The 20,510-nt window shown below is 36.0% G+C and overlaps 1 protein-coding gene and 1 pseudogene across 6 annotated transcripts in view; one reads left to right on the top strand and one right to left on the bottom strand.

Moving 5' to 3' along the window:
* The window catches only part of LOC150094337 (neuropeptide CCHamide-1 receptor-like), a 262,883-nt gene that overhangs the window by 204,718 nt on the left and 37,655 nt on the right, over positions 1-20,510 (top strand). The window lies entirely within an intron of this gene.
* On the bottom strand, positions 9,313-9,762 carry LOC150094338 (KRAB domain-containing protein 2 pseudogene; annotated as a pseudogene).

The following is a 20,510-nucleotide window of genomic DNA, read 5'->3' as shown; positions in this document are numbered from 1 at the left end:
TTCGGTTGTACGCTGCAATTTACAATTACAATATATAGTAATACACTTAAAGAATTCTCATTCACACACACCGGTTAAAATCCAATACCAATTACATTATTATATACTAGATCAATGGCTGTTATATTCGAGAAAATTCAAAATGGCCGCCATATTGTAGAAGATTTCGTTCCATCACATTTATGTCTATTTTTACGCATTGCCAATGTCGGCTCAGTTATTACGTGGTTTTTTTTTCAGTGTACACCAGATACTTGTAACAATTCAAATTCCATTTATTTTCGAAGTAGCCTGCTGATCTCCTGAGAGTTTCAATACATACACGTAAGTGTTAATGGAAAATATTGGAAAAAAAGAAATGGAAGTTCGGGAAAAGAGCTTCGAGGTTCTCTTTTTTCTCAATTGCCATTTTGTGTTATCTTAGTGTCAAACGAACAAATAAGGCTATACATTAAAAAAAATAGAAAAGAGAATGGATCAATACGTTTCGCGGTAAATTATATTTCTTCTTGTCCATTTTAGTGTTAAGTGATTTTCTTTCTCTGTTTAAAAAAGATCATTCTGTACCCCCCTATTTTCCCCTCTTATCATCACACATTACATCAATAGTTTTCATAGCCTCTTTTCACGCACTCTCAATTTTAGGTCGATCAGTGGTGCAATCTTGAGTACACGCCTGCAGGTTTTCTAAGAGTTATCGAAACGTAAATTAACATCAGCACGTAATGTAAGAAAGTTCAAAAAATAAATATGAAAGTTAAAAAAAAAAAAAAAACTTTACACACGATACAATACACGCAAACTTTGCTTATTCTTGAGTAGAGGATTAAAATGAGAATATAATTTCTTTTCAACTATAATTTACTTGATAATACAAATTAAATGCTTCCTATAGTGTCCTTTAATTCCAAATATTTTAAAAATATGAAAATACACCATCTATAAAATTAGAACATCGCATTTAAATACAAAATTGAATGATGCATGCCATCAAGATAAAATATTCGAATATTAAATAATTTACCAGCTAATTTGATGTTTAATTTGCGAAACATTTGATTAATATTATTTTCATGGTTGAACCATTTTTCTAATATGTTGAAACTGACTTGTGATAAATGAATAATTGACTTGATTCACTATTTCATTTTTTTCCCTGAAAACTGCGTGAATAGCCTACAGTATTAAATCGAATGTATTTCTTTTGTATGATGCATCTTCCTGAAACGAGTTTTACTTTTAAAAATAAGGACTGGAAAATAATTGATTCTCTTTGAATACATTTCAAAAAAAAATCTTAAAATTAGAATTTAATTTCCTCATTTGATTAACTTCGTATAGATCATACTGTAGATTACGAGGATTACAAAAAGACAGCAAATGAAAATTGTTTCCTTGATCCAATAATCTTTATCTTTGTTATTCGATTCGTTTTCTTTATTTCCCTTGTTGGCATCAGTTTATCATTTAACTATGCTCGACTTTTTTGTGTGCGCGCGCGTTCTCTTCAACCCCACAAATTATTCTTCGGTGGAGATCGGGGTAAAGAGCCAGAACTTATCGAGTCTCAAAGGATTGCGATCCTAATTAATTTTATCTGTGTTGTCACGTGAAGGACAAAAGAATTGAACCCATTTCCTTTGGGTGTTCAGTATCTGAAGGTAATTGCCAGACCATTGTCTGCAAATTATTTTCACCGAGTTTAATGTAGTTTCGATGTCTGTGGAAGAAGACTACTGAAGCCCTTTCACTGTATTTCTTGCCACTGCTTCTGAGTAAGTTTACATTTGAATTGGTGACTAATTAATACGTTTATTATACAGTATATAAAATAAGTTCCAAATTTTGTATTTGTTAAATATGAGAATTTCATTAATCCTACTATATACCGATTTATTTTTCCACAACAAAAAAAAAGAAGAAAAAACTAAGATGATTATTGGTATGAAACAGACAAGTCACTTAAGGAGCATGCGCATAATCGCATTTCCGTTAACAATTGTTTGTTGTTATTATACTGGCTTTTTCAATGATGCTGGTTTTTTATTCATTGTTGTCCGAAATTTCTATTGAGAAAGAAATTAAAAATGTTTCAGTGTAGACTTGCTATTGTAACAGAAGAATAACAAACTCCCGTACGCAAAATAAGCCTTGCGTGTTAAATTGAAGTTTTTTTTTCCCCTTTCGTTTTGTTTTAAAAAGTCTTTTGAAGTCTGTACTTGTCTATAAGTTGAGTGTTTATAGTTGAAAAATTCACGTAGACCATCCTGAAGGTAATAAAATGGTTCGATATTAGCTTCATTGGAGGGAACATTTATCTGCTCTGCAGATTTTCCTTTCATTTATTCCATCTATTTTTCATTGTTTGGAGAGAAGAATAAATATGGATGAATGGCGAAGATCGGTTATTCGATAAAAACGTGCATATTTTGCTTCTCTCGTTTGAGAGAGTGTACGAAGCAATCAATAAACAATTTGTTTGCTTGAAAGCATAAATTTAAACACGTTATTGACCGTTTTGTATCATCCTAGCTTTTAGAAAAGGAAACAAAAATGTATTTCGACGATATAACTTCAATCTTAGATTCAGTTCGCTGCCAAGAATATTTTCAAGATTGGTATCTATGATGACTGAAAACATTTCAGTTGTATTGGGAAATTTCTGGAAAAACGTTGAGTTCGAGCAAAGTTTGCGTACAGGTCCGTATGAACCAGCAGATGACCTTCACATGTACATGAAGGTCATTTGTAATTAGTGTTATTTGTCAGTAGACCGAATGAATGAACTAGAGATAAAATTCGCTACTTGCAATTGTTTTGATTTCATTAATAATTAAGCACGTAATTGAGCGCTATTAATATTGTTCCCTGCGTATAAATTAATGTTTCTTATTCGTTAGTTTTTCAAGTTATGTGAATTTTATTTCACTGAACAACCTGCAACAGTCATTGATGAATAGAGAAACAATTAATAAAATGACTTTATTCAGGGGATCTTTATCGGAATTTAATTGTTAGCCAAGGTACTAAGTTTTACAACGTTGTGCTGGTGGAATTCACATAAATAAGAACAGAAGTGAAACATCATTAATGAAAAAAAGCTCATCAGTGATACCCAGCCAGACATTTTAATTAAAACAGAACTTTGTGTGTGTACACAGATACAGCGTACACTGCCAATCACACTGAAAAATTTCAACCGAACTCATTTTGACTCCTGCAATAAGTAAGATTGGTTGGTAACTTTATTTGGTGTTCCACCACTTGTATGCTGTGTCACTACATGAGCGTGATACGAACTGTAATTAGAATTTCGAGAAACTGAGTCAGTCATTTTCTATTCTTGTTAATTTTACAGTATTCTCCCTCTGTTTTACGCCTTCGTATACGAAACGTTCGCGGTCCTGCTTTACTATCTGATTGTTTTGATCAATGCCAACTACACTATCGCAAGGAAACCCCGTTAAGTTCCTATGTGTTACGAAATGACTGATATTTTCCATTATTCGTGTCTATTTAACTTGTTTGCTATATAGGAAATATCAATCTTAACCTAAAGCTTGGTGCGTACAAATATTTTAGTTTTAAAATGAAGTCCGAAACTCGGCAAATAGAAAAAAACCATATCATAAATATCTTTGTCTTTTTTCTATATATCAGTATTGACGTCATATACGTGACACACGCATTTCTATCTTTTCCGGCATGTTAAAGGGAACCTCGTTTTGACAACTTTGACGATTCTGTTTATCGAGTTTCTCTCGGAGAATCCACTTGTCTAACGAAGAGGTAATGTGTGACAGAAAAGGCATTCTAAAAATAAGTGAACTTGCGTTGTTGTTATTGGCTGTCAAGGAAGTGATGGAGAAAATGCAACAGAAAAGGATTTGATAGAGGAGAGAGTTTGTTTGCCAGTTTGATAAAATTATTCCAGTTTCTTGCAATTTTCAGTGGTAATTAATACGTATACCCGTTGGCTGTTCCAATTTAAGATACAATAACAATTATTTAAATTTATCTAATTTAAATTATATAAACGTATGATCCGTAGTGACTTCTTTCATTATTGTTTCTTCCAAGTATGAAAAATAAATTATGCAAAAAATTAATGAAATAGTCATTAATTAGGAGAAGCAGATATCTGAGGTACTTCAGCATTAACAGAACGCTGAAGTACCTCTGCCCTTTCTCCTCTCAGACATAGAGATCGCCCTCGTGGGAAATGGCCTACAGTTGCAGAAAGAAGATGACATAAGACTTGTTTGCTAGATTCGATCCGAATTCTGTTGACTTATGAACTATTTGGCAAAAATCATTGCAAATAGCAAATGCTTCCGCATCTCCTTGACTCGGGTTCATAGAAATGTTACGTGCTTGAAGAGAAAATCTGGATGTAACACGCAGATGAAGTTGAATATTTATGATCGGTTTTAGAGATGCGATGGAGGAAAGATAACTTAATTACCTAACAAAAATTGAAAATGATTTCTACTGGATTTTAATAAGGCCATTTGACGAAACAAATTTTCAGCTACCTTTCACCGTACTTTTACAGTGGAGAAAAGATATTGGCCTTATCACGCCAATATCGATAGTTTTGCAACTATCGATATTGGCGTGATAAGGCCAAGATGACTTACAGAAATGAAATTCCCAATCCACTCAAACAACACACGATGGGGAATTAGAAGGCAGTCTCTTTGCTTTATTGATTGAGCAATGAGAGTTTCCGCAAAAACTTTCAATTTCTCATACCAGAAGCAATTATTTACTTCGCTTATACCCTTGAGGGTTGACCACAACTTGTTTGCCATCGTGTTTATTCAAACAGACCGAGAAATATACTGTAGAATGCGTTTCTTAGAGCGTAGGCGTTCCAGTGTTTGATGCTACGCGTCTTGCAGTGGAAATGTAACTGAAAACTTCAAGTAAAATGTCATGTTTGCCATCTGTGCCGAAAATACTAAAAGTACTGTTCACATTCTCTTATATAGGAACCTCCCGGCTTAAGTCATGAATTACTGAAACTGGAAATGCTTTCCTATAAATTACACAAAACGTAAATAATGAAAAACAGAGTTGGACTTAAAAAAACTAATCATAACTGATATTTATACGCAGGCACGATCATGAAAGAAATTACCGTAAGAAATACGAACCGCGGAGTTTCATTAATGTCTTGCGTACATCGCAAACCTATAAGATGAAGGACAACAAGAATAAATTAAAACACCACCAGGGAGGATACAAAGAAGAAAGAAATAGTGCGAAACAACTCAATATATTATTTAAATAAAAACTACAAGTTCCTATTGTAATTCATCAGAAATTTTATCTACGTATTTGAAACTAATTATTTACATAAATAAAGTATATTATAGTCTCATCCTTATTTCGTAGCCAAATAATTAAACTTGAAAAGTTAAAACATTCAAAATTGATTGCAGAGCTCCTGTAAAGGATGGAGATCTATGATATCCGCGAAACTAAGGTCTTTATTCTGTTAGATTATTTATTCATTCCTAGGGGGCTTTGTCACTGTTTGCTTCGTTCGCCATTATGACAGCGGTGCTCTACAACAAATTGCTTATAACAAATGCTGCAGTCTGTCATAGAGCGAACTTACAGCACTGAAGTCGCGATGGTGAGTTAAGTAAATTAGGGACAAGCTCCTAGTAAGAAATAAATAGAATTTAAAATCGAATCAAAATTTAAAAGGAAAGAAACCAACTTTATTTTTAATCATTAATTTTGATAAATTAAACTTTTAACTTTGCAAGTTTTATTAAAACAGTACGCTGGATTGTGTAACTCCCTAAGTGCCCCCCCCCCCCCTTGCAAATGACATTGGAACTATCGCAATATATACACACACAAAGGAAATCCTATATTGAAAGCCGTTGTAAATGCATTCATTGTTCACACCTGTTCAGTATGTAAATAAAATTCGGCTGCAAAATTTAAAGTTTACATTCCACCAATATTTCCTTAATAATGTTCAGTTATGTCTCTTTATTAGTACTGTGATGTCACAATAAGAGTTTGTATGCAACGCTAATAACCATTGAGAGACTCCAAAACTAGGAATTATTGAGCGAATCTAAATTAACTGATAAAGTGAGTTTTTGAAAGGTTTCAAGATAAACTCTGTCGTAAATTAAATTTTAACACTTTAAAAGCTTCTGGTCATCCTCACTGATATGGCTAGGGAGATTTTCATCGAGTCAATGACTGTTATTACGTGAAAAAAAATACAGGTTGATTGCCTCTGATACTAAAGGCAATAAACGTGTTTTTTACATGTTTAACTGTTACTTGTATCATAAAAATATCGCGCGCATACACACGTCCACTAAAAATTGACTACAGAGAGATTCTAAAGTCACGAACACCTTATCTAATCTGTCTCACTTCAGAAGGATCAACGATAAAAGGTTATAAAAAAGAGAGATGAGATTTCTTGGGAAAAAAATTCTTCGTGTGTGGTTTGCTATAGTTAGAAAGCAATTTCGGATGATAAGCGTTTTTCACACAAAAAGTAATCTTCAAGTAAGTCGACAAAATAAGATGGTCGCGATGTTGAAGCCCTTGAGTGAGAAACTCATTTCAGGATCACAGAAAATGCACTGCTGAGTGTTAAATATTTATAAGTAGAATTTTTGCATGACTTCGTTTTGATCCACCTCTGAAAGGAATTTTAGTCAAAAACAGTTCATTACTTTCTACTCTTTGGTTGGATTCATTTCTAAAGTAATATGGTTTTATCTCAGAAAATGACCGAAATGTGTCTTGGGATCGATTCCTGGAAGAGTACAATACTTCTTTGATAATTCTTTGCTGTCCTCAGAACCAGTACTTGATGCATCTCGCATTTAAACCCAACTTTACCGAAAGGTCAAACGCTTGTTATACAAATTGCGAAATGCAGGACGCAACATTGCAAGCATATCTGCCATCTTTAATCATGACGTGCTCGCTTTGTTGTTTAGGTTATCGCCAGAGATTAGTTTGTGAAAGGAGCACCATAATATGGTGTACTCTGTTTACTAGAATAGGAAAAGCTAAAGATAGTGTCTCAAGTCCATAATCAGAAGCAAAACTAAGCATAAAATATGCAAAGAAATTCTTATTAAAGTGACGAGTTGTGTTTGTAGAGAGTATCAATTTGGAGGAATATGATTCCACCAAGTCAATGCAACTGTGTCCGGTTAAAATGACTGCAAGAAGAGACCTGACGGAGTCAGGTCCTTTCTTGCAGTCATTGAGAGGTGTTGTGATAGGATGCCATGTTCAGGCTTATCTATTCACAAATTGGTGGCAACTGGCTCATCCCAGGGCACCAATCAGTGATACCATACTCCAATGGAACGCGGGGAGTCAAACCGCAGTGGATAACTCACCGAAAGTGACTACACGATGCTACGAAGAATAATTTGTAAAAGCCGCCATCGTCGGCTGACACTGAATGCAGAGTTCCGGGCATTGACTGGAACACGAATCTGCACAGAACATTCAGAACTGAGGCTCACAACATGGGTTTCCATGGTAGGACCGCAATATGCAATCCCCATATTACCCAAACTAGCATGACGCGTTGTCTTCAGTGGCAAAGAGCGTGTACAGTAAGTGAAATCTTGGAAAGAAATGTTATGGAGCGACAAATCATGCTACGCCCTCTACCGAGTGGATGGACTGGTTCGGGTGTGGCGGATGCCCGGTGAATGGCTCTTACCAGAGTGCGAAACCCCAGCTATGAAATTCGGAGCAGCGGTGTGATGGTATGGTTCTTTTTTTTTTTTTCCTGGTTTGGCCTCACCTCTGTTTGTGGTGCCATGAACACTGAACTTCGAGAGGTATCTGAACATTTTAACCAATTCAATGCTTCCTACTTCATTCAGTTATGTCATTAATGGAGTTTCTACAGAACTGACTATTGTCCAGCAAGACAATGCACCGTGTCCATAAGGCTGCTGTAACTGTGGGTTTTGGAGATGAATGTCACCACACTTGACTGGCCACTACAAAGCTCTGATCTTAACCCTCTTGAACATCTGTGGGATGAACTGGAGCGTCGGTTGAGACGTTCGCCCAAAACAGTCCATGACCTTATTACATGGCTGCAGAAAGGGTAGTCCAAAATTCCCATTGATCGCTATCGTACGCTTATGGAGAGTATCCCCGATTCCTGCAGTCATCGCAATGAAAGGAGGTCCTACATCTTATTAAGATGAGCGCCATGGCTGTTCCTCACACTAAGGTGTCTGTTGAGTTCTTTCCAAGCAGTGTATATGTTACCGGCAAAGTATGAAATGTCTGTTTTCTTTTTATTTTTTTACATACTTTCCCTAGGCATTGTATAGAATACCTAGGCATTATATAGAATGACAAATGCTGTTTCGGCAAAGTATGAAAAAGGCTTTTATTGAAAAGATGTAAAAATTATAAAATTACAGATTTTGAACAATTACAAAAAAGAGAAAAAGGCTGAACTATTTGTTGCCACAAGATAGACTGGAATGGCATTTTGAATTGCACGTAACTGCCTTTTTCATACAAAAGCACTTCAAATTTCACCACTTGGTCTTGCAATTACACGAATTGCAATCCCTGGCAGCTACCCGTAGACTGAGCGGAAGCGGCTGACCGGAGAGCTATTTTGTGATCAGGCACGTCTCCAACTCTCAGTAAGTCCTTGTGACATAAAGTGAATTGTGATCTGGCAAAAAGTTGGTTTAAAATTCCTTCAGCAGTTCCAAGTCGGTAAAAACCATCGTCTGTCACATTCATAACAACCGCCAGCAGATTGCGCGAGTCTCCCCGTCCCTTGTCGACGTTTGGGATAGGAACTCGCACAGTGGTCCCCCAAAGCTGCAGGAGGAAATTTTTTGTCGGAATCCATTTTTTCATTTTTTCGGCCTGTATTTCCAGATTCAATTTAGATAGAATTTTACCTTCGACAGCATTCTCAATATTGAAGCAAAGAGTACACAAAATATTAACATCATCACCTTCTATTTTCTCACTTCCATCGTCTTTACTCTCATGTCCACAGGTGGCATGAACGTTTCGGTGACAGTTTCTGCAAGTATGGGCACCACTGGTTACCTTCAAACAAACGCAGCAGGTAGCAGAACCGGAAGCCTCTTCAGTAGGCATGTATTCATCACCACTTTCCTTTCTACCATCGTGGACTACAGTCTCGTCTGTGTTTTGTGCAATAGACTCTTTCTCTTGGATAGGGTGATCTGTTTCTTCTTGTATTGTTTGGATGTTTTCCGTCATTTTTTACAGTTGCTCCTCAGTCTCTATGTCTTATAAAACATCTTGGGGTAAGGAAGACGTTGTGAGACCCACTTTAGCTTTGCAGCCAAAGAGAGCTTCATATGGTGTTCTCTTAATCCCAGAATGAAATGACCAGTTCTTCAAACGTTGTACGAAACGTGGTCCCTCACTCCATCGGTCAGGTTTTTCATCTTGCATCCACGTACACAGCATATTTTCAATGTCCTGATTAGCTCTTTCGACACTTACTTGGTTTTTTGAGTGGCGAGGCTTGCCATGGACGATCTTCAAAGTCGGCCAGTACTCCTTTAGACTTCTCACCACATTATTAGCAAATTCTCTACCATTGTCGGATTGTAGAATCGATGGTGCTCCAAGTAACGTAAATATGTCCACGAGGTTATCTGCCACTTCTTCCGCTGTCTTTGATGTCAGAGCTTTGAGAACCACAAACTTAGTGAGATGATCTTGGTATACCATTATAAACTTGTATTCCCTGTCAGGATGTGACTGAAAATCGATGAGATCGACCTGACAACATAACGGGAATTGAACTCGGAAAAAATCATAGGCTTCACTACAACACACTTTTTAACACTTTTTTTTTTGTTTTTTCTGACACGGCTGACAAAGGTGAATGTACAGTTCAATCCCATGACGAGTAATGGTCTTGTACTTGTGTGAGATTTCTTTCAACATTCTGTCACGTCCTCCATGGAAAAATGAGCTTCATGAAGTGCATTAAATAACTCAGAATCTGTGACGTAGAAATGGATTTCACTGACGCCTTTTTTAATAAATCAACTTACTTTTGTTTTCTACGACCATCACGTCATAGCGATTCAGTAGTCAAAAGTCACGTGGTATCTTCTTAGAAGCCATCTTAGCATTTTTCACATCGTTCACTAACTTTTGGTAGGTAGTATCGATTAAAAAACGCAGTTGTTAGCAGCATGGGCTCGAAGTTTAGATAGTTCGTAGAATCATCGTTCCATGTTAACATGCCATAATTCCTGCCCAGACAATGTAGCTTGCTCGGCCATTATTTGTGCAGTCCTGACTCTGTTTGAAGCGAGCGTAGATAGTCACGTGACTCACATGGTGACATTAACACTTGGGAGGTCGTATCTGTTTTGACATATACATGCTAATTGCTACGATGAATATTCTTTTAGGTTGAAGGTAATGAGTAGCTGCGCGTGCGTATCGTTACGAGTATATTACGAGCATGTATTACTGAAACACATGCTCGTATTTTGGCATTCTATAGAATGCCTAATTTAACACTTTGCCTGTAACATATATAATAAAGGCTGCCACCTGTACAGATAAAGTTTCAGGATGGGCCTGGCCATAAATTTCTGTGGATTTTTATAATCCTCTTTTCTGCTATCAAAAAAGTGCTATTAGTAGAATAATAGATGGAATGTAGTGCTATAGATGAACATTAGAAGTTAACTGTCGTTAAATAAGATAGCAGTAGCTGACATATATTATCCATGAGATGACACAGCACGGACTTTGGTAATAATGACGAATTCAGTGAAAGCAATCTTGAGTTTTGTTTGTTGAAGCATTGCCGTAATTACATAATTATATGAGTGTTTGCTATTACCATAAGGAAAGCAGAAAATGGTAGAAATGCTAAAATTTAAATATTCATATTGATGTACGAAGAAATGTTATAATACCTTTTTTAAAAAAATGATAATACGCGCTGAGTATGTATTGTTTCTGGGTCAGCATCAAAACAGCAATAAATTAATTTAATTCTTGTATTATGCACTTTTGCAGTTAATTTTCCATTTATATTCCTTTTAGTAATTAAAATTCCAACGTTCCTTCTCACGTACAATGTTTGCCAAATTAATATAATTCCATATTTTTAAATGCTGATGAATCATGCCATTTTATAGTATGAAAATGAGTAGTGTGCTGCTTTACAGGTGACTAGGATAATGACGGTGATAACCATGTTTATATTTACACCCCTAGTATAACGGAACTGTCCTCTGTTAATCTTGAAATTTCCGCTTTACATCCCGGATATGTTTTTAGCCTAACTTAAATTATTCTATCCAGCATTATCAGGCCAAGAATGGCATTGCGAAATGACTGCCATGAGAAATTACCCTTAATGTGCTGATAAATAACTTCTAATATATTTCTCCTATGGGAGAAAGCAAACTTATGGCCCGAAACTAGAAGTTAAGTGAAGAGAAAAGTGCACGGTATTCAAATAATACAGTCGAAAGCCTGCTAAGAAGGAACTGCATAATTGCTTTCTTGGGAGGCACGAAAATGGCTTCGATGAAATTATGAAGCTTCCATGAACACTGCATAAAACGTTAGTGGCTCCATCTATCGTCTATTAATGGTATATGCCTCACAATTTAGCTTTTTTTTTTACAGCATTTATATCAGATAATAGAAAACATTCCAGGTAATAGACTATTCATTTTTCTATGTTGCTTTACAATCATAGCAGCGCTGACGATTTCCTACTCTTTAAACTATCGCAACCATTCAGTTGTCTACCTCTCCCAGCATATATTTTTGCATGCTATTTGTTGTAAATCACTATGCAGGTATATCCTGGCAATGAAAAGTCATAAACCTGTAGTACTATTGCTAAGCCTAATGGTTAAATAATTCGGTCCTCTACTTTATGAATCAAACAAATAACTTTTCTTAACCCTGCGGAGGTCGCAGCTTATCTGACAGATACATGCAAATTGTTTATATAAATATTCTTACACATATCCAGTGTATAGCTTGGAGGTCATGAGTAGCTGCGCATGCGTATATTACGAGTGATATTCCACACTGTTTATGCATCAGTTTTGGTTTAACACGTGTTATGTAAAAATTTGTGATATTTGATAGTAAATTGTATCCGAGAGATACCGCGACCTCCGATGTCAGTATAGTATTGGTTTAGTGGTTTTTTCTTCGTTCAATAATTTCTAGATTGTAACTGAAAATAAATAAACCATCATGTATTATATTTGCAGTGTGCTTTCTTTAAGTTTATCGCATTTTAGCATCTCCCACCTTCAGCATGTATACGTTCATGCCTAAAGTGAGATTAGAACCCACAACCTGTCGGTTGAAGATTAGATACGCTAACAGGTTATTAAAAAAAAAAAAAAAAAAAAAAAAAAAAAAAAAAGAAGATCCAGCATCAATGTCATCATACATCCGTCAATGGCAGACATGCGACACTAAGCATAACATTCTAGAACCACGGAAATTTCACGCCATACTATAATAATCAGTACCGTGTTGCCACCTGCCGACAAAAATATGAAACCATCTATTATGTATCCACAAATATTTATAAGACTAAAATATTTTGAAAAGTGTCAACAAAGATCATTATTTTTTTGGGGGTACTACAAACTCCCAATTTTAGTTTAAAAAATTTGCTCTTTACCTAATAACGCTACTTTTTTCACATCGCTTAAATCCTGCCTTTACTGGACTTCAAAGTAAAAGTCTGTTTGCCCATACATTTCGAAATTAATAGAAAGTTCTAGATGGCTTCTATGATCAGAGTTTATACACTATAGAATTGTATTACACTGTGCTTTGTAGTGACCAAGAGTAATATAAAATTCCAGATCACTCAACTGTAAGCCAGTATTCATCGTATTCATAATTGCCTTGCAATTCACGCTTGTCAATTTTTGATAGTGAAAATTGTATAACTTCTTTTCTATGAGAAATTATAAACAAATTACACGTTTGCATTCCGGAACCATAAGCAATTTACGTAACATAAGTTAAACGATTAACTATTCAGCAGAACGCAGGCTAAATCTTGCGTTTTTTGCATACACCATTATTTCACGCTAAATAATAAAATATAATGCTGACTAAATCAGACTTTTTGAAACTAATAAAACCTGCGTCACAAACGAAGCCAAGTAAATTCCCAATATTATGTTTAAAGACGATATGATTGGTGCATGAACCGTTTACAAATGTCTAATTCAAAACAAACCGACTCTTCTGTTTTATTGCATGTTATGTAAATATTTGTTTCCATCTCTCTGAATGCCATCTTGCAGAACTGATGCAGACTACATGGAACAATTTTTTTTTTTTTTTTTTTTTTTTGGCAGAAACGAGAAATATCCTGAACGTAGTGCTAATTTTGTGCTAGATTAAGCTTCTAGCCAATTCACAGATTGCTTTACGGCCGTAGCAACTAAGATTATTAGAACAGTGGATTAGATATGCTAACTGCGCATGTTCTTCAACAGGTTTGCTTGCCCGTTTTGCGGGAAAGCAAAATCCGATTTCGTAACTCGCCTTCGGTTGAACCACCTTTATTAAAAGGTTTCTCACTTACGGATGGAGTTGAAATGCAGATCTTTCCATCCAAATGGAAATACCCAAAAAGAAAGTACTGAAAAGCACGTAGTTATTTTAGTTAAGGGAAGGGGGAAGCCAAAAAAAAAAAAAAAAAAAACGCAAGTATTGGTGACGATATTGCGAAAAACTTCGTAGTTCAAAAGAAACGCATGAGTCACATCACGGAAAATATGAGAATTCCTGATCAATGCCGACATATGTGGCTAACGTGCAGGTCCGAATCCCGCCATAAACATGGATGTTCATGATTGTCCTTAGGAGGAAAACTAATTTCATCGTCCAGTGTGAGACTAGCGATCCGCTTCTTGAAGGTCTGAAGTGACCTTTGAAAATGTTTCGTACTAGGCAAAAATAAATAAAATAATAATAATAATAATAAATAAATATTCAGTAGCTGTGTTCGAGTCTAAAATTATTATACACAGAAATCGTAAATATGTGAAATAAAATACACTTGCCGTGTTAAACAAACCACGACACTTACCTGCGGTCGTTATTATCAAAGCCAGTATGATTTCATTATTCACTCGTAAAACTTCAGTGTTTTTCGTTAAACGCATTTGCTATTCAAAGAGAACTGCCATACAGTTCAATGTCACCTTTGAATAACGAGACGAGAATATCGTTCTAGAATCAGATGTGTTTAATTCCATTCATACTACCTGAAAGTTGACACAGCACTAAGCCATGGACACCATCATCGCAGTAGAAATGAACAGGTTCAATGACATCGATTGAAACCTATCAAGAACTCGCCGACTATTTCGGCGAGTTCTCACAAGAGCGAAGCCCTTGTAAATGAATTTTCGAATATTCTCCGCAAACGTAATTTGTGTACATTATTTCAGATGCGATCTATCTGTCGCATGCCTTTGAGATTGAAGATTAAAACGACATTATTCACACACTAGTTTGAAAGCTACTGTAATTAGAATCAATTAATGCTGGAGCTCACTTTAATCTGCTTTAAGGAAAGTCGAAATGTTAATTACTGTTGCATGAAGGTTTCCCCGATGTATAAATGATTTAGTTGAAACCACTGTAGTCAAAGAACAAAATTACGCGCGAGTTTGTGATAATATACGTGATTATAAATTTAAAATGTTTTCTTACAGACGTCTTCAACTGTCAGTACTGTTCTTTAAGTCTTCATCGAGACATGTCCTTAAAAAAACACACGCGGTTTACCCTTTTATACCGAAACAAAGTTTCGCACTCGATTGTAATCCAACGCTCGTTCATTAATTGGTTTTCTTGATAGGAGAACAGATGATCCTCTCATTACACGATGATCGATTATGACCTTGTTTCTTTAGCAAGTTTGCCCCGAAAATCTGGCGCGTCAAGAGGAAAAGCGTGTTCGTTTTCTGCTTATTTCAAACGCTTTTCATGCAATATCACGCGCGTGAACAAAAGTCCCAACTCTGTGACGTGACCGGATTGATGAACTGATGAAACTTAAAGCACAACTAGCTTAATGAAACTAGCCTAATTACCTTGTATTTTTTGAAAGTTACTTCTGTTTTTTTTTTCTTTCCATGTAGCTCTCTTTTTTTAAATTCTTTTTCAAATGTCTCATGTGGAGGTAGGGTTTTTTCATCCCCGTGAACACACACATCTACAGACATAGGACACACCGGAAGGCATAAGGCTAACCACCTTATCCTTGAGTTACGGTTGTGAGGTCCAAGAATAGTGGGAAGTCGTGGGTACTTTTAGTGTCTGTTAGGACCACTGAAGGGAATGAAAAATAATGGCATGAAATTCGTATAAGAATAAAAAGCAATTACAGGAAGATGAATTTTTTTTTTTCGATGCAATATTCTATTAACTGAATACAACATCTATATCGTTCACAGAAATTTTTGAAACACCGCTTAGGCCACTAAAGATTTAGCGTTGAGCTTGGTGGTCACACTCTTCTGGACGACATCCACTGAGTAAAACCACATTCCTTTGAATTTCGCTTAATATTTCTGAAACAATTCGGCAGGTGTTCGAGCACTGGATTTGGAAGAGAGAAACTGTTTACCGCAAAATGTGCAGACGCATTGTCATGGAGCAACAGTCAGCTATCGTCTCATGCGATAATTCATCCGTTATGTGACACCTTACTTTTTTTTTTACAACCTTCTTCCACGTTTGCATCAGTCCGAACAGAAACACGCTACTTTCCTGGTCGTGGATCGTCTCCAATAGGCAGTCATCCCTCTACCATGTTTTAAGATTATTAAATGTTTTTTGGGAGAATATGCCGACCTTTACAATAAACCATTGCAAGAACTAATAAAAACTATCACGTGCTCGTTGGAAAGAGCACACTCTAACGGTTAAATAATATACTATTTACAGTATATTATTTTACAGTATAGCCGTAAAAAATCTCGTTAATTAATGGACATTCCGGTGCATATATTTATATGTAGAAAGTTTTTTACCTTGGGTATACTATACGTTAAAGATACCAAGTAATTTTATAAACTTGGTTTTAATCCTTTTTACCAAGTAAGCAAACAAGCAGGTAAGTCAAGTTTGCGCGTGAAGTATTTTCAGGTCTGACGCAGCTCGTGGTAAAGGTGGAATAAGCTCTGATCACTTTCCTTAGTATCTCCCATAATGCAAAGCACATCTCCTTGTGGACATGTATAATGCTATGCATTAAGGGAAGGGCCACTGCCCAGACCGGTTTCGACCTTTATTGAGGTCTCATCAGTGGGAACCAGATCCTGAAGTGGTGATACCAAGGTTAAAGTAATACAGAACTTATAAATTTTACCTATACAAGTTGCCACAAGGTGCTTTGACCTAATTAAATAAAAATTATGCATTACTTCAACCTTGGTATCACCTCCTCTGGGTCTGGCTCCCACTGACGAGACCTCAATAAAGGTCGAAACCGGTCTGGGCAGTGGCCCTTCCCTTAATGCATAGCATCATACATGTCCACAAGGAGATGTGCTTTGCATTATGGTAGATACTAAGGATAGTGATCAGAGCTTATTCCACCTTTACCACGAGCTGCCTCAGACCTGAAAATACTTAACGCGCAAACTTGACTTGTTTTCTTATTTGGGAAAAAGGTTTAAAACCAAGTTTATAAATTTACTTGGTGTCTTTAACATATTTCTCTTCCTAATATGAAATATGATAAAACTATCAGACAGCGAATATTTACTAAGATTAGATACATAAACTATGACATAACTTATTTCAAAGTTTTAAACTAATCTGAGTTAATCGAAATTGGTTAATATGTTAGACAATACTTGGATATTTGGTCATTATAGATAGAAGCATCTCTCTCCGTCTTAGATCTGTGGTGTTAACGAGCTAGTGGGTGTTGCCATGATGACTCCAATTCAGTTTAAATCGATATTCAAACTGTGCAACTAGTAGCGTCTGAAAGCGGGAGAGCACTTGTGTTTACTCGCCACGCCAAAATGTTTGGTTTCTCCCTTGAGTGCTCCGAAAAGCTGAAATCCTTATTCCTCCTGCATGAATAACTTGTCTGTCTCCCTTAATAAATCAGCAAACCAAAAGTATTAGTCCCATCACGAAAAGTATTTTAATTTGATCTTCCCGAGTTAGAAACCCGAAGACATTGGTATGCAATAATGTTGCTACTATTTTTTAATCAGTTTCCCGGGGAGCAATTCTGCACGGGAGAAGCTGAGCGGGAGGGTGCGAGTCTTATAGTTCGCACTGCAACAATGGAAATATATCAATTATTCCACATATGTCAGCTGCTGCCACTTTTCCAATATGAAATATCGATCTAATCAGAGAAGGATGTTATTTTTATTCGAGAGAACGAACGAAAACTATATCTATTACTAATATTTTTCCTGTTTTCATGATCCTATGAAAGAATTAGAAAATGTCGCTTCAGTTGATATTTTATTGTGATTGAAGTCGTGTATATACGAGGTTAAATAACGAGACTGGTTGCAAAAATGTGGTTTATTATTACAATTGTACAACTTAATTGATATCCCCTTCAACATACTCCCCTCCTCTATCTATACACCGTTGCAAATGAATTTTCCATTGTTGGAAGCAGTGCTGCAAGTCATCAGATGTTATCTGCTTCACTAGCGCTGCCGTTTTCTCCTTGACCTCATCCACTGACTGAAAATGGGTGCCCTTCAATGCGGATTTCAATTTTGGAAAAAGGTAAAAGTCGCATGGAGCTAAGTCCGGCGAGTAAGGTGGTTGGTCCAAGACGGATATCTTCTTATCAGCCAGATAAGAAGATGGATAAGATGGAGCATTGCCCCGATGGAGAATCCAAGCGTTGTTCTTCCACAGATCGGGTCTCTTCTTCCTCCCTCGTTCTCTCAGCTTGGCCAGAACCTCAAGATAATAATGTTGGTTAACCGTCTGACCCTCTGGTACCCATTACCACGTTAGACATTATTCCGGCAAAGCGACTTCACACGTGTTTCTTTTATAACTGCCTACAGACTAACTACGAGCGACAGCGAACAATGCTTATGTCACCTGCTTCTAGAATCTTCAAGGTCATTCACGGCGCAAGCGCATCCCACTGCTACCAGTACACGATTCACAGCGCACCTTGTCTCCTTATTTAATAGCTACACGTCGTAGTTCATCCCTCAACCACAGTATGACGAAAAGACTCCTCCGAAATCTGATGAGTAACAAAACCGCGACCATAATAACAGACTTGTTTCTGTCTGCGGTTAAAGATTTCTTTACGGCGATACATTATTAAATAAATCAAAGGAAACCATCTTCCTGGCAAATTATAGTTTAATTCTGAAGTTAGATCATTAGTACAGTTCTTTATGAATCGAGTTACTTCGAAGTTTTATAAGAACTTTTACTTTCTTCGGCGCTGTGGAAATCAAAGTAAAATGGAATTACCTGAGTATACAAATTAGTCTTATTATCACACGTCACTCTAGCATGGAAATCTTCCCTTATTTCCTTTTCCCTATAATTTATCCAAAGACACAAATTCAATAAGTTCTACTACTACTCAAGATGAATGAAAGAAGGGAATACCTCTGTCTTAATAGTTTAAAACTCCGCTTCTTAAGAATTTTGAGGTTTTGAACTAAAATCTAAGTAGGACTTAGATCACTTAAAAAGATTTCCGTGACGTAGCACCTCTATATATTAATATACACTATTTGAAATTATTCAAAATAAATTCCTTGACTCGTCTAAATATGATTGGCTCTAGAGACAAAAACAGAATTGTCTTTTTTTTTGTTGTTGTGGTTCTAATTAAAAAATAAAAATAAATAAGCGAATTCGATTTGAAGCTTTCTGTAGATTGGAAGGAGACCGATTGTAGTACATAGACCTAAGCATCATCATCATAGAGTGAATGAAATAGGATAGCGACTCCGAAGCAAAACATGCAGCTGCTCTTATTATTCTTTAACTATCGCTAGAGTGCGCTGCTGTAGTCTCCAAAACAGCAAATCCAAATGACGTACTCATAATTGGGGTTAATCACGGACGTTGTGTTAGCTAAATAAATTACTAACATTAATCGTTTTAGTGAAGTACTAACACTCGCTCGGGGTAAAGGCTGCAGTTCTTTATAGCATGTAATTATGTAATAATGGCCGCATTTAAAACAGGCATTTGAATGAAATAAAGTAATAGTTCAGGAAAGCTAAAAAAAAACTATCAAACAGCGTGAACATTTGGTTAGTTGATAGATTTAAATCTCCACCAAAAAAACATCCTTTGACCTAATTAAGTGTTGAATGTTTTTTCTTATTTTAATCGTATATAAATATAAAACTTAAGATTGCCCTGTTTGTGAAACACAGATGAGTATAATTAACAAACTACCGCGTGTATTAAGAGGGTCACCCCAACTTAAGTCTTTCAATATTTATCATGTTTACTTCCGATGCGAAATTTCGGAAAAAGGTGACAGTTTTTGTTCCCATAAAAAAAACAGCTTTTTCATACGTGTAAAAGCAAACACAGTCCACTAGCCTGATGATATTAGCTAAACAATAAAGAACTACAAAGCATTTAGTGATGGATGTGCTGAGCTCGGAGCCCACTTTATTCTTTTGTGAAAACATCTTCAAATAAAGATCTGCAGCAGAATTTGTTAGCCATAAATCAACAAGGTTACAAATATCACTGACGAATACAGTGAAGTCAATTACTTTATCGAGTTACTGACTGCTCTTTATACAATAATCAATTTGGACTACAATCCTAGCTGGTTCTAACTTCATCATTATCTCTCCACTCCGTTTATTCAAAAGCTTGGTTCCCAAATTCGAAGCGTTGAATCCAATTAGGGGAAAAAAAAGACAAGACGATCAAGAGATTTCAAGGCTGTTTTTCCAATGATTTTATGTACTTCAAATCGAGAGATTTAGTCATGGCCAACGTAACTTTTCGCATGACAATTCCATTATTTTTAATATCAGCCGAATAATTCATTGCCCAACTGCTTCAATTAAATGCGACAGGTTAGAGAAATGAAAATCTAGTTTCGGTAGATATTTGTATCGAAATAAAACATTCAAGAGTTCTCAAATGCAGATAAAAATTCATCCTGAAGGTGAAATTAAAGATAGGAGATTCGGTATTCTTTTATTCAGTTTATTTTTCTATTTTTATTCTATCTGCACGTGAATTCTAGTGACATAAAATTTGTCATTGTTCAATTGGCCGCGCCACGTAAAAATCTGTAAAGCCTGAGGAAATTCGAAGTCATTCTTGGTATTAGTGGAGAAAAACGAATTTAGATATTAAAATAACAAATACGAATTTGTTCATTTAATGCAGTTAGTGAAGTGTGTCTTGATTATTTACATTGCGTGTTGGCAAAATAAAAATTTCAA

This window comes from Typopeltis vanoorti, chromosome 22, assembly GCF_054136105.1.
Source record: "Typopeltis vanoorti isolate ZY-2024b chromosome 22, IOZ_Tvanoo_1.0, whole genome shotgun sequence".
Taxonomy (NCBI): domain Eukaryota; kingdom Metazoa; phylum Arthropoda; class Arachnida; order Uropygi; family Thelyphonidae; genus Typopeltis; species Typopeltis vanoorti.
This window is presented reverse-complemented; position numbering and strand designations above follow the sequence as displayed.